Source organism: Macaca thibetana, chromosome 5 (genome assembly GCF_024542745.1).
Source record: "Macaca thibetana thibetana isolate TM-01 chromosome 5, ASM2454274v1, whole genome shotgun sequence".
Classification (NCBI taxonomy): Eukaryota; Metazoa; Chordata; class Mammalia; order Primates; family Cercopithecidae; genus Macaca; species Macaca thibetana.
The window spans coordinates 65,521,330-65,536,281 of record NC_065582.1 but is presented as its reverse complement, the minus strand read 5'-3'; positions in this window follow the sequence as shown (position 1 = coordinate 65,536,281).

The following is a 14,952-nucleotide window of genomic DNA, read 5'->3' as shown; positions in this document are numbered from 1 at the left end:
TTCTCTTTGAAGCTATTGTGAATGGGAGTTCATTCATGATTTGGCTCTCTGTTTGTCTGTTACTGGTGTATAAGAATGTTTGTGATTTTTGCACATTGATTTTGTATACCGAGACTTTGCTGAAGTTGCTTATCAGCTTAAGAAGATTTTGGGCTGAGACAATGGGGTTTTCTAAATATACAATCATGTCATCTGCAAACAGGGACAATTTGACTTCTTCTTTTCCTAACTGAATGACCTTTATTTCTTTCACTTGCCTGATTGCCCTAGCCAGAACTTCCAACACTAAGTTGAATAGGAGTGGTGAGAGAGGGCATCCCTGTCTTGTGCCAGTTTTCAAAGGGAATGCTTCCAGTTTTTGCCCATTCAGTATGATATTGGCTGTGGGTTTGTCATAAATAGCTCTTATTATTTTGAGATACATTCCATCAGTACCGAATTTATTGAGTGTTTTTAGCATGAAGGGCTGTTGAATTTTGTCAAAGGCCTTTTCTGCATCTATTGAGATAATCATGTGGTTTTTGTTTTTGGTGCTGTTTATATGCTGAATTATGTTTACTGATTTGCGTATGTTGAACCAGCCTTGCATCCCAGGGATGAAGCCCACTTGATCATGGTAGACGAGCTTTTTGATGTGCTGCTGGATTCAGTTTGCCAGTATTTTACTGAGGATTTTTGCATCAATGTTCATCAGGGATATTAGTCTAAAATTCTCTTTTTTTTGTTGTATCTCTGTCAGGCTTTGGTATCAGGATGATGCTGGCCTCTTAAATGAGTTAGGGAGGATTCCCTCTTTTTCTATTGATTGGAATGTTTCAGAAGGAATGGTACCAACTCCTCCTTGTACATCTGGTAGAATTCAATGGTGAATCCATCTGGTCCTGGACTTTTTTTGGTTGGTAGGCTATTAATTATTGCCTCAATTTCAGAGCCTGCTATTGGTCTATTCAGGGATTCAACTTCTTCCTGGTTTAGTCTTGGGAGAGTGTAAGTGTCCAGGAAATTATCCATTTCTTCTAGGTTTTCTAGTTTATTTGCGTAGAGGTGTTTATAGTATTCTCTGATGGTAGTTTGTATTTCTGTGGGGTCAGTGGTGATAGCCCCTTTATCATTTTTCATTGTGTCTCTGATTCTTCTCTCTTTTCTCCTTTATTAGTCTTGCTAGCGGTCTGTCAATTTTGTTGATCTTTTCAAAAAACCAGCTCCTGGATTCATTGATTTTTTGGAGGGTTTTTTGGGTCTCTATCTCCTTCAGTTCTGCTCTGATTTTAGTTTTTTCTTGCTTTCTGCTAGCTTTCGAATGTGTTTGCTCTTGCTTCTCTAGTTCTTTTAATTGTGATGTTAGAGTGTCAATTTTAGATCTTTCCTGCTTTCTCTTGTGGGCATTTAGTGCTATAAATTTCCCTCTACACACTGCTTTAAATGTGTCCCAGAGATTCTGGTATGTTGTATCTTTGTTCTCATTGGTTTCAAAGAACATCTTTATTTCTGCCTTCATTTCATTATGTACCCAGTAGTCATTCAGGAGCAGGTTGTTCAATTTCCATGTGGTTGAGCGGTTTTGATTGAGTTTCTTAGTCCTGAATTCTAGTTTGATTGCACTGTGGTCTGAGAGACAGTTTGTTATAATTTCTGTTCTTGTACATTTGCTGAGGAGTGCTTTACTTCCAACTATGTGGTCAATTTTGGAATAAGTGCAATGTGGTGCTGAGAAGAATGTATATTCTGTTGATTTGGGGTGGAGAGTTCTGTAGATGTCTATTAGGTCTGCTTGGTGCAGAGTTGAGTTCAATTCTTGGATATCCTTGTTAACTTTCTGTCTCGTTGATCTGTCTAATGTTGACAGTGGAGTGTTGAAGTCTCCCATTATTATTGTATGGGAGTCTAAGTCTCTTTGTAAGTCTCTAAGGACTTGCTTTCTGAATCTGGGTGCTCCTGTATTGGGTGCATATATATTTAGGATAGTTAGCTCTTCTTGATGAATTGATCCCTTCACCATTATGTAATGGCCTTCTTTGTCTCTTTTGATCTTTGATGGTTTAACGTCTGTTTTATCAGAGACTAGGATTGCAACCCCTGCTTTTTTTTGTTTTCCTTTTGTTTGGTAGATCTTCCTCCATCCCTATATTTTGAGCCTATGTGTGTCTCTGCATGTGAGATGGGTCTCCTGAATACAGCAAAATGATGGGTCTTGACTCTTTATCCAACTTGCCAGTCTGTGTCTTTTAATTGGACCATTTAGTCCATTTACATTTAAGGTTAATATTGTTATGTGTGAACTTTATCCTGTCATTATGATATTAGCTGCTTATTTTGCTCACTAGTTGATGCAATTTCTTGCTAGCATTGACGGACTTTGCATTTTGACACGTGTTTGCAATGGCTGGTACCTGTTGTTCCTTTCCATGTTTAGTGCTTCCTTCAGGGCCTCTTGTAAAGCAGGCCTAGTGGTGACAAAATCTCTAAGCATTTGCTTGTCTATAAAGGATTTTATTTCTCCTTCACTTATGAAACTTAGTTTGGCTGGATATGAAATTCTGGATTTTAAATTTTTTTCTTTAAAAATGTTGAATATTGGCCCCCATTGTCTTCTGGCTTGGAGAGTTTCCGTCAAGAGATCTGCTGTTAGTCTGATGGGCTTTCCTTTGTGTTTAACCCGACCTTTCTTTCTGACTGCCCTTAACAGTTTTTCCTTCATTTCAACTTTGGTGAATCTGATAATTATGTGTCTTGGTGTTGCTCTTCTCGAAGAATATCTTTGTGGTGTTCTCTGTATTTCCTGAATTTGAATGTTGGCCTGCCTTACTAGGTTGGGGAAATTCTCCTGGATGATATCGTGAAGAGTGTTTTCCAACTTGGTTCCATTTTCCCCCTCACCTTCAGGCACCCCAATCAGACATAGATTTGATCTTTTCACATAATTCCATACTTCTTGAAGGCTTTGTTCATTTCTTTTTCCTCTTTTTTCTTTAGACTTCTCTTCTTGCTTTGTTGCATTCATTTGATTCTCAATCACTGATATTCTTTCTTCCAGTTGATCAAGTTGGTTATTGAAGCTTGTGCATTTGTCACATATTTCTCATGTCATCGTTTTTCTCTCTGTCCGTTCGTTTATGGCCTTCTCTCCATTGATTATTCTAGTTATCAATTTTTCCATTATTTTTTCAAGATTTTTAGTTTCTTTGTGCTGGGTACGTAATTCCTGCTTTAGCTCTGAGAAGTTTGATGGACTGAAGCCTTCTTCTCTCAACCCGTCAAAGTCATTCTCCGTCCAGCTTTGATCCGTTGCTGGCAATGAGCTGCATTCCTTTGAAGGGGGAGATGTGTTCTGATTTTTTGTATTTCCAGCTTTTCTGCCCTGCTTTTTGCCCATCTTTGTGGTTTTATCTGACTTTGGTCTTTGATGATGGTGACGTACTGATGGAGTTTTGGAGTGGGTATCTTTCCTATTTGTTAGTTTTCCTTCTAACAGTCAGGACCCTGAGCTCTAGGTCTGTTGGAGATTGCTTGAGGTCCACTCCAGACCCTGTTTGCCTGGGTGTCATCAGCAGAGGCTGCAGAAGATAGAATATTGCTGAACCACGAGTGTGCCTGTCTGATTCTTGCTTTGGAAGCTTCGTCTCAGGGCTGTACCCTGCTGTGTGAAGTGTAGGGTGTCGGTCTGCACCTAGTGGGGGATGTCTCCCAGTTAGGCTACTCAGGAGTCAGGGACCCACTTGAGCATGCAGTCTGTCCGTTCTCAGATCTCAACCTCCATGTTGGGAGATCCACTGCTCTCTTCAAAGCTGTCAGACAGGGTTGTTTGCATCTGCAGAGGTTTCTGCTGCTTTTTGTTTAGCTATGCCCTGTCCCCAGTGGTGGTATTTTCTCTTTCATACAACTGGAGCTGACAGATTAAAGAAGGAAGTTCACACTTAGTAAAAGATAAGACAAGATGAAACTCAATCACAAACTCTAGTCTTTTTTTTTGTAATAGAAAGCTTAGACTTGTGCTAAATATGCCTTGATAACTTTTAGTCTGTTTTCACCATCTTCTCAACCTAGATAGGCTTGCTCATTAGATTGGTAAGTTCTAGGTACTAGGTATTCAAGCAAAGAAATTTCTTGAGGTACAGAATAAATGAATATCATCCTCAGAGTACCAAGAGTTTGAAAAAATGAGAAGAAAAATGGCAGCAGTAAAAGACCCCATTATGAACACAGGCTAGTAACTTTCTTAATCCAAAATTTCAATTTGTTATAATGACAAATAGATTTTATTCATGACAAATGTAAAGTATTGAAAGAGAAATAATCAAATAGCCTATACTCCTCTATTTCCTGAGGATGCTGGCTTTGTAATTTTTGATAGTCAAGAAAATGATCAGAAACCTAATGCAATGCTTTTGTTTGTGCAAATATTCTGTCTCATTTCACTTGGAATATGGAGTATAATTTTGACTACTGCTTTTTGGGTGACCCATGATAAAGATATAAATTGTCTAGAAAGGCAAATAGATTAAATAAATGGGATTCTATATAAACCAAACACAAACAAAAAGTTGAAGAGTAAATGAGATGATTAAACATCACAAATTAACATGGTGCCTGTACTCAATAAACGTAGCTATTATAATTCTTTAAAAATTAATAGAGAATTAATACTATACTCTTTATAAAACGAAACACCAGGACAAGAAAATAATGCAAAGGATAGCTTAACTGTGAAAAATAATTTAATATTAAATAATGCTGAAAGTTGTTAAACTCAATCAATACAATATATATATTTTTAGTCTCTTCACATAAATCTTATATGATACTATTACACGTTTGTTAAAAGAAAAAAAAACTACTAAAAATAATTGTGTGTGTGATTTTTAGAAGACTACATATTTAAATGTTCTACATATTGAATCAATTTTCAAACTTCAAATTTTTAGAGTGCTTTTGGAGTGGAACACATCCTGAGTGTGCCCTTTCAGTTCAGTCTGTTACTGATGCTCTCCTAATGGCATTCACACATGCATACAGCTCGCCTCCTTTGAAGCAGCCTGCTTTAAGATTGAAAATATGATTGAGAGTGGCCAAAATACAACTCTCTGTGAGTGGTCCAATTATGTCCTAATTAACTTTCAATGTGTCAAGTTCAACTGATAGAAAATAGTCAAGAAATTAAGGAGGTAAGCTGAGATTTTACACTTCTCTCAATTTTAAACTTGTTATTAAGTGGAAAATAAAGACTACATGCTCTTATTGCTTTAAAAAAGATCAAAAATGACATTTAATGACATTCTTGAAGAAGATGAACATTTGCAATTGCAAATGGAACTTCTTGGAAAATAAGCTTTCAGTGCCTTTGTTGCGCAGATCTTTCTTTTCCAGTTCAATATGAATCTCAAACTTTTAAAATCCAGATGGGCAGCACATGACAAATACGGGTAAACTCAGCCAATGAAACAAAAGTATTTGTTTCCACCCTATTTAATGTGTTACTTCCTCCAAGTAACAATAGAAACCCAAAACTTCTTGAAAATAAATAAAATGCCAATAATTTTAAAAGTGGTGAATAAATTCCAAGAAAAATATGATTAAATTCACTATTATACCATCAATCATATTTGAAGGGCATTTTGGAACTGAACAAATTAAAATGTCCAACTAAATGTATAGTTGTGTCTTAGTTAACCATTCTGTTTCCAGAAAGAAAAAAAAATATATCTCACAGCAAATTCTTAAGCTTTGTATAACTTTATTTTCATCACTCTTTATCTCTAGGATTTAACAAAGAGCTGCTGAAGGTTTCACTGATGTGGAAGCAGTGAATTTATATTTCAGAAGGAATACACAGATAAGTGATGGATTCAGAGAATTTATAAGCTTAAAAATGAATTTTAAAAATATAAATCAAATGATATCTGCTTTGTGATCAAATCCATTTAGCTCCATGTTATTGTTTTAATGCCCTAATGGAGCTACTTCTCTGTACAGCTTTCTAGGAGTCCAGAGACTGCTCTATACATTGGAAAATATGATGAATGTGTTCGAGAGGGGTGTGACAATTGTTCCTTACACAGATTTTTCCAAGCATTCTCTGTTTTCTATACTTTGTTTTGTATTCTTTGACCCATTATTACCACCAAGTCCAGCGTTCTTCAGGAGAAAATTATCTCCTCTTTTTTGGTATTCCTGTCTGCACACACTAAGTTTTCAACCTATCCTCTGATAAGATAGTTACCCTTCCATGAGCCTTCTCTTTCAAAAGTAATTAGGCACCGTAGTTGAAATTACTGTCTGTGTTTGGCTCCTCTCCTGCCTTCCTTTCTCCCTCTCATCTCTTTTGATTTCTTTCTTTCCTTCTTTTACTTTCTGATAACTTAGCAGAATTTGAATAGGGAGAAGGGGCAGGGGCACATGGATGCCTTGATTTGTAATGAGACACACAGACTATGGATCCTAATACGCTCTCTGCTCTATGCAGAACTGGCTTCAGATTAGGCTGCCCTGAGGCTGGAGGTTAAAGACCTAGATGATTAGAGCTGAGCAGCATGAGTAAAGTAGGGGCTGACATTTCCACTTAGTTGCTTGATTAAATAATGCTCCTAACTTTTAAAAAAATCTTATTTTTTTGTTCGTTTGAGTCACATCATTGATGTAACTGTGGGTTTTCCATTTCTTGGCAGTACATTTTCTGGTCTCTATGATTTAGTTGATTTCAGCTTCTATTTTAAATCTATTGGTGTTTATCATGTCAAAGAAGCATAGAGACAGATATATCCTTCCTGCAAATCTCTTCCAGACTTTTCTCTGATTTACATCATAGGCTTATCAAGCTGCTGTGCCTACTGCTTTAGGTACAAATACCTCTACATTCCTTCTGTATGCTTTTTAAGGCTTCCCTAATATGATCTCTTAATCAACATTCTTTCCTGTCACTCTTTACACTCCTTGGTCTGGCCAGGTGAATCTTCTGTGTCACCAACACCAACCTACGCCACACCATGGGATCCTGTCCCTTCTCTCCCAGAATCCCCATTTCCAGAAATGACTCAGACCACTCAGGACTGTCTTTGCCTCTCTGGAAGGTTCATTTCACTACTGCCTGTCTTCTAAAACTCTATCTCATCTTCAAATTTCAACCTAATTTTCTGCTTTCTTGCACAATATAAGCACTTTCTGGTTTTTTTACCTACCAGTTTCCTGCATAATTGTCCTTATCTCCTTGAAATGGATTTTAAATTCTGAGAACAGGAACCATTTTCCATTTATCTCCATGCCTCACAACACGAATCCTCTTTCTGTGCAGGTATCCATTGATTGGTCAATTAAAAAAAAAAAAAAGAATGATGGTTTCCAGCTGCATCCATGTCCCTACAAAGGACACAAACTCATCCTTTTTTATGGCTGCATAGTATTCCATGGCGTATATGTGCCACATTTTCTTAATCCAGTCTGTCACTGATGGACATTTGGGTTGATTCCAAGTCTTTGCTATTGTGAATAGTGCCGCAATAAACATACGTGTGCATGTGTCTTTATAGCAGCATGATTTATAATCCTTTGGGTATATACCCAGTAATGGGATGGCTGGGTAAACACTGCATGTTCTCACTCATAGGTGGGAACTGAACAATGAGATCACTTGGACTCAGGAAGGGGAACATCACACACCGGGGCCTATCATGGTGGGGGGAGTGGGGGGAGGGATTGCATTGGGAGTTACACCTGATGTAAATGACGAGTTGATGGGTGCTGACGAGTTGATGGGTGTAGCACACCAACATGGCACAAGTATACATATGTAACAAACCTGGACGTTATGCACATGTACCCTAGAACTTAAAGTATAATAATAATAATAAATAAATAAATTAAAAAAAAAGAAAAGCTGGTCTCTTTTGCTTTTCAGTTACTGGTTTCATAGGTCAATTTAATTTCCTTATAATATGTTTTTAAAACTGGATTTTGAGAATTGGGAGATTTAAGTTTTCTTTAGTTAAATCAACCAGTTAAGGGAGGATAGTTTTGTTTTCTGCTTCCAGTGAAACAATTTGGAGTATAACTAAAAACCAGTTGGATTTAGTATTATTTATTTCAAAGATTTTATGTTTCTCTGTGGGAGGATACACTAGCTATTGATATTATCTATACCGTTTTTAATCCTTATTTGCATACAGTTCCTCAGTTTGCATTTTTTATTTTTTTCCTCAGTGTTCCCAAATTTAAAAAAAAATTTGATATGTTTGTAGAGATTTTTTAAAAATTTGTTTCATTTTCATTTTTATTTTCATCTACTACATTTAATAAAAGATCATCAAGTAATTTTCTTAAAGTTTGTTCTTAAGTCTATCCCATGTTTAGTTAGACTAAGTGCCAAGCTGTGTTTGGCAAACTTGAGAGGGTAACTGCTAATTAAGCAAATCTTGTTTAATGATAAAAAGGAAGCAAGAGAACTCCTTTAAACTAGGTGTGAGAAAGTGATTCGAGCATGTTGAGTACTGCCAAAATGCTTCAGAATCCTCTGTTAATGATTTAATTAGTAGCAAACTGTCATCAGCCTTAGTAAATGTCTTAACACTTGTTTCTTTTAGTCAGCCCCTAGTGACTTAAACCTGCAACTTCTAAGCCATTAATGTTTTGGGTCATTAGGGTATGTTAACGTAAGACTTCATTTAGTTAGTTTTAAACTATCTATAAAAGTAAGCTCTTTTTTTCCCCTTTCTCTTCTTATTGCCTAACCATCACATTTTTATATGTTTTTCTTGCCACTGCTGGGAAACTGTAGTGCTTCACTTGTAAAGATAAATACCACTGTAATGGATTTTAATATTTTGGCCACCCAGTACCACAATTTAATTTGAGATATGCGTCTCCTTGAAAGCCATCTTGGTGGAACATAAAGTTCGTGAGACTGCCCTCCTACTTCAGAAGCTACCTTCAAATTACTAGGAATGCTTTCTGTATCTTACCACACTAGCAAAGCCAAGGACTTTGAAGCTGGAGCAGTGTAAAGCAAGGCCAAAAGAATGACGTGGGTTTAATCCATTTTCCTAAGATTATCAAGCAACCCTTGCCACTGAGACACTCTGAGTTGCTCTAGTTCCGGACAGTTAAAAAGCTGTTTACCTTCAGCCTTCCTTCTAATACTGTGAGCTCCATCTTCTTCAAAGGGAGTCATTCTTTATAAAGTCACCCTAAAGTCATTATTATTTTTTGCTTGCAAACAGACCACTTCTGTGATGTACTCACGATTATTTGTAATTGTCTCTTTCCTTGTGTGCCAATATAAGAACAAAGCTAAGTGGTGCCTTTTATTACTAAATATAATTTTTCCTATTATTTAATATTTCAGGGAAAATCGTTTAACTTGTATTTACTTGTATTAAGTGCAAAGAAACCTCTCTAATATTATGCCATGTGTCCTGGTATCTGGAAGACTTAACTCAGGTGAATGTGAGATACTCAGAATGCTGGACTATCTATCCAGAAGCAAGAAAAAGATGAGTGACCAGAAAATGAGTCTCTTCACATTATGAGAATGACAAAGTTGTGGAATAGCAAGAAAGACAAAGAATATGAAGATGCTTCATTTTTAAGTGTATAATGCTTTGCTAAGAATATAATCAGATTATGATTATACATTTGGAGTAGTGAATGAAAATGTAAATTAAAATACCATTTAATTACTGCAATTTAAAAATGACTTGGAAAAGAAAGAAACTAAAATTTGCTACACGTTTTTAGAAAAAGTAATATGTACTTTGTAGACATAAAACTTATTTGAGAAATAAATTGTGGTTTAAGACAACATTATGGAAGCTTACAGTTCATTAGAGTGTCTTCAAGTGGTTGATCATGTTCTACAGTACTTTAGGTCTAATACAATTGATTGCTAGGGCAAACAACTGGTGTCACAGACCAGTCCCAATGGTTTGGGCCACCTATCTGTTTCTACCAAGCCTAATCCTAAATCTTCATAACTCTCTAACCCTTTTTTCCAGAACACTGAAGACTTCGAGAAGTTAAAAGTAGATCCTCTTCTGGAGGAAGTGGGAGAATCCTTATCTAATTTAATCTAGTTTAACAGATCAAATTAAGGATTTATAGGAAATTACATTCATATCTTCATTCACCTAAAAAGGAGTAATCTTTTGAAAATGACTTAGAAACCACTTTATTTTTATATACCACAATTTCCACTTAAATTCTACCATGGGAGATGAGTGAGTCTTAGAACCAATTTAGATTTCAATATATTTCTTTGAGACAATTACACTGGCTTAAAGAAGAGGTTCAGTTGAATTTATCTCTTAGTTTAATTTTTCACTCAGTCCCCTCCCTCTGCTCCTACTTTCTGTCTCTAGGCAAAACATAATACAAATAAATCTTGATTAACTTGTCATTCTTTTTTAAAAACTTAATGTCAGATTCTGTAGCTTCAAATTGTAGTTTCAGCCTGTTTTAATCAACATTTTGGAAAGGGATTTTCTGTTAGAAAAGTGTGTAACCCATGTACCATAAAATTGAGTTTCCATACTTGTTACTTCCTTGTTTTTCCTGTTTGACAGCGAAACCCAATGAAAGGTTTGCTGATACATTTCAATTATTTTTCAGTGAGAAGAGGATACTGTGAATTTCTTTGGATTTTATTTCTTGAAAATATATTTGTCATATACAGTCTGCCATTAGGAAAAATAAAACAGCACTAAAAGTATTATGATTAAAAAGAAAAGGATGACATATCTATTCTTAACATACAATAAATCAGTCAACTTGATGAATAAACTCTTTGTGGTTTCAATCAGTTCTACTCCTAGTACTACTGCATACATGCCACTTCTTTTAAAACTTAACACATGAGAGATTAAAAAAAAAGGTACATCAGCTAAAACAAAATGTGAGAAATTCAGTTCATTGTAAGACCTTTATACTGATTTTTGTGGTTATAATAAATTATAGATTTATGAGTAGACACTTGATTGGTAGAAGTGTATTTTTGATATTTAAATATCTTGATATTTCAAAAAGAGATTATGCATAATAGAGCTACTTTCTTGTCAAATATATTACAAACACATATAGCCACAAAAAAGCACTAATTTAGAACTTCTAAACACAGGGTGATTGGGTTAGATGAGCTGAAAGATAGCAATTAACAGAGAACGAAAGTCCTCATACCCAAATGGACTTTTTTTTTTTTTTTTTTTAAGGTAAGGGAAGAAAGAAAAGTCAAAAGAGTGAAATGAATATCAGGAAAGCAAACCACAAGCATGTCAAATAACTTTCCCTACAGTCAACTTTTATTTTTACCACCTAGTCTTGTATTTGCTAGCTGATTAGTAAAAAAGGCAAAATTTGTTGACCATTTTTTGATCCAATAAAGTGATCAAATTCAAAACATAAAAATTTAGTAGTTACAATTTCCTTTAGTTTCTTTCATTTCCAAGTTCTATATGAAATAGATTCTAGAGGTTTCCATTGTATAATAAACATACCTATATAAATATTTGTTGTTGCTTTCCAATGCCCAGGTTCTTTGGTGTTTCTTAATTGTATATTAGTAGCTGTAGCTTCAATCTGGTTGAAAGGATGCTTTACATTTTCAGTCAAGATAGGACTTTTCCTTGGCATATGTATATAAAAACAAAGAAATACTTTCAATAGTTGAAATGTATTGCAAGGACTTAGACCAAGGAAAAGACTTGAATTTTATTACCAGGCAGGGGGTTGACCGCAGAAGTAGGCAAGTAGGGCATAGAGGTTGACTTCCACCTCTAAGGGTGGTTTTTGGTGTGTGTGTGTCTGTGTGTGTTTTAATTTATTCGTTGCTCTTAAAAAAATGAAGAGGAAAAAAGGAACTGAATAACTTCTGGTTGGCTGAATTCCGATATTATTTTTATTGGCAAGGGCCGCTGAGTGGCTGAAAGGTGGCCATTAACACTCTGACAGAAAGTGCTGACAGGGTGATTATAAGATTAACACCCTACGTTATATTAAGAGTGTCAAAACCTCACTTTTACCTGTCAATGGAAAATAATAGCAGGCGTGGAAGTACTACAGATGCAAAACGATTTCTAATGTGGAAGCACCATGCTTTGGTGTGTCAAACTTTTTTCAATGCCCATATTAGCTACTGAATTCAGCGGATGGTTGAAGGCATTCATTTTTTACTCAATAGCATGATTTCAGAAGTGAATGATTTTATAAAATCTGCATATTATAGTCATTCTCAATTGGAATAAGACCATTACATATGATTTGGCAAGGAGAAACTAATGGTGAATATCACTTCTTTTATAAACCCAAATTGTATTTTTTAAAACAATTATTTACCTCAATTATGAGGAAACATTTAACAGACAAGCTATTTTCTAAATTGCCCCTATACCTCTTTGTAGCTCCCAAACTGAAAATTCCCCCAAATTCTGGCTCCAAAACCATGTAAATAGAAAGTTTTCCTTTAACAAGGTGTTTGGTTATTTGTTGGCTTATTCACTCTTAATCACACAGGGTCAGATCCTTCCTTTGCAACACATACAAGACTCCACTAAATGTATGTAAATGTAAAATACTAGCATCAATTAAACCATGAAAACCTCTAGTACTTTCTCGTCTAGGAATGGTTATTCAACATGTTGAATTCATCTTTCTTTTGACTGAATTCTGCTTGGAAAACAAATGTGAAAAATCAAGATTTGCAGAATAAGTGACAGTTTGGGGAGGTGCTTAAGCTAAGGGTCCTAAGTCAGAGAAGTGAGGGGTGAAGAGAGAAAATTCTCTATCCCATATCACTGAGAGAGCCAAACCAGGTCAGTCTTCTTTTGGGTTCTAATGAATCTGCACATCATCCAGGGATCTTGAACTCAGCCTCATTTTCTGCTCTGTCCTGCACTGAAAGATTCACTTAGAGACTGAGGGCTGATCAAGGGGAGAGCCCAGGACTCCTCAAGCCCCGGGAATGTGAGAGCAGTCCTTTGGGAGCAGGGTAACTATGGGTGGGAGGACAGGAACTGCACATGGCTGTGGGCCTAGATTGACTTGTAACTTTAAAATCTTTGGATACATGGTACATCAATCTCTTTATGTAGCCTTGCCCTGTGCCCTTTGTTCACAAACGTTAGAGGTGGACCTGACTAGAGACTATTCCTACCCAAATATTTCTTTTTCTCAACCATGAAAATAATTATCCAGTAGTCCTATAAATTCAATCCATTAGACTTATATAGATAAGATATTTATTTATGGTGGTTTTGGGTGAAGATTTGTGATTTTCATTTCTATCATTAGGTTAGATAAGACAGTTAATAGACTCAAGAAAGTTTCCAAATGTATGTTAATGGCTTGGTGATTAGTGAAAATCTGGGCCACTTCATAGACACCTCATAGAACTCCATTGGAGGCAATGTGGTTATTCCCCTGATTTGTGCTAAAAATAATAACAGAACCATTTAACCTGGATGGATAAGTTCCCAAACAAACAATAAAGAAGAATGGTTTTAAAATCCAGACTGGAAGAACCTAGACTTGGAATCGAGACAGTTTGATTGATTGATTCCAATATATTACAATGAGGAGGATTTCAATATATTACAATGAAGAGGTTGGAGTATATTGGTGGAGTCCTAGGGCCCTAAGCAACCTCTAAGGACCAGTACAGGAGATAGGGCGAGTAGTGGTCAGGGACTCCCACCCCACCAAGGTTAATACTACAGTGTGTCTTTAATAACTAATTTGGCTATGAAAACAATAACAGTTTACAAACCACAGACTAGATAATTTCAAAATTCCATTCTATCTCAAAAACGTTATCGTTTTAATTATGTAGAGAGACAAAGAGGAACTTTGGGTAATCAAACCTAAATGAAACTCTTCTTCTTCGACATTAAAATAAAAATAAAGAGAAAAGCCCCAAAGAAATTGCTTCATGAATCTTATTTTCCTACTTGATAGAATCATAAACTGATTGAGACACGTATTTTTCAAACCCCTGGAATTCAGAAAGGCTGAGTTATCTCAGCACATATTCTCTGTTGGATTTATTAGTGTTCCCACTTGAACAGATCAGTTTGGTGAGTATAAACAGACAGTAGATTTTGAACACTGAGAAAGTACAGGCCAAAAATGAGAAAAGTGACTTTTATGAAAATAAGGTTGGGAAATTACTGAGAGCTTTTAAAAAGACAACCAACATGGATTAAGTGACAAGGAATGCATATAATATGAGCAGGATGGCATTAGATTGATTGGAGAGGAGAAATGCAGGAGAAAGGTAGGAAGGAAAGGTAACAGCAGTCCAGCTGTGTGATGACCAGGGCCAGGAGCTAGGATTTGGCACAGCTGCAAGGGGAGAGGGAGGACATGCATGTAAGTTGCCAAAGAAGACAAGTCAAATAGGTGTTAGAATGGGAAAGGAGCCAGTATCCCTAGGCTTCCCATCCACATCTCCGTTTACTCAAACACAATTTCTCTTTTGGGAAAGTAACCTTTGTCCTTTATCCTAAGTACTTTCTAATCATCCACATCCTACTATAAGGTTACAAATTAATGGAAGTCAACTTGGAGACTTCTCCAGTGACATGAAATTGTTTTCTTTTACTCTGTGGTTTAACAGTTTCTCCACAGTAACAGGGCAGTCTTTTTATTACCAGAAACACGGACCTTATTTGTGGTCTTCAGCCATGGCAAAACTCCCGTCAAAGCCAATGGGAGTTGTGGCTAAGTAAACCTTAGTGAATAATACTCATTTTTTATAAGGTTTGGAATATGAAGCAATCAGAATTGTTATTTGCTTATTATTTGTTGTTTTTGGTTCCCATGAAAGTATTACCACAAATAGGATGGAGGATTATGTCTTTCTTTACATGCACAAAACACATTTTGAAATCTTGAAAAGAAATGATATATTCTTCAGGAAGGAAATAGATAGAATTTTAATAAGCTCTTGATTATTGATTTAGAAATTATTTTCTCTTT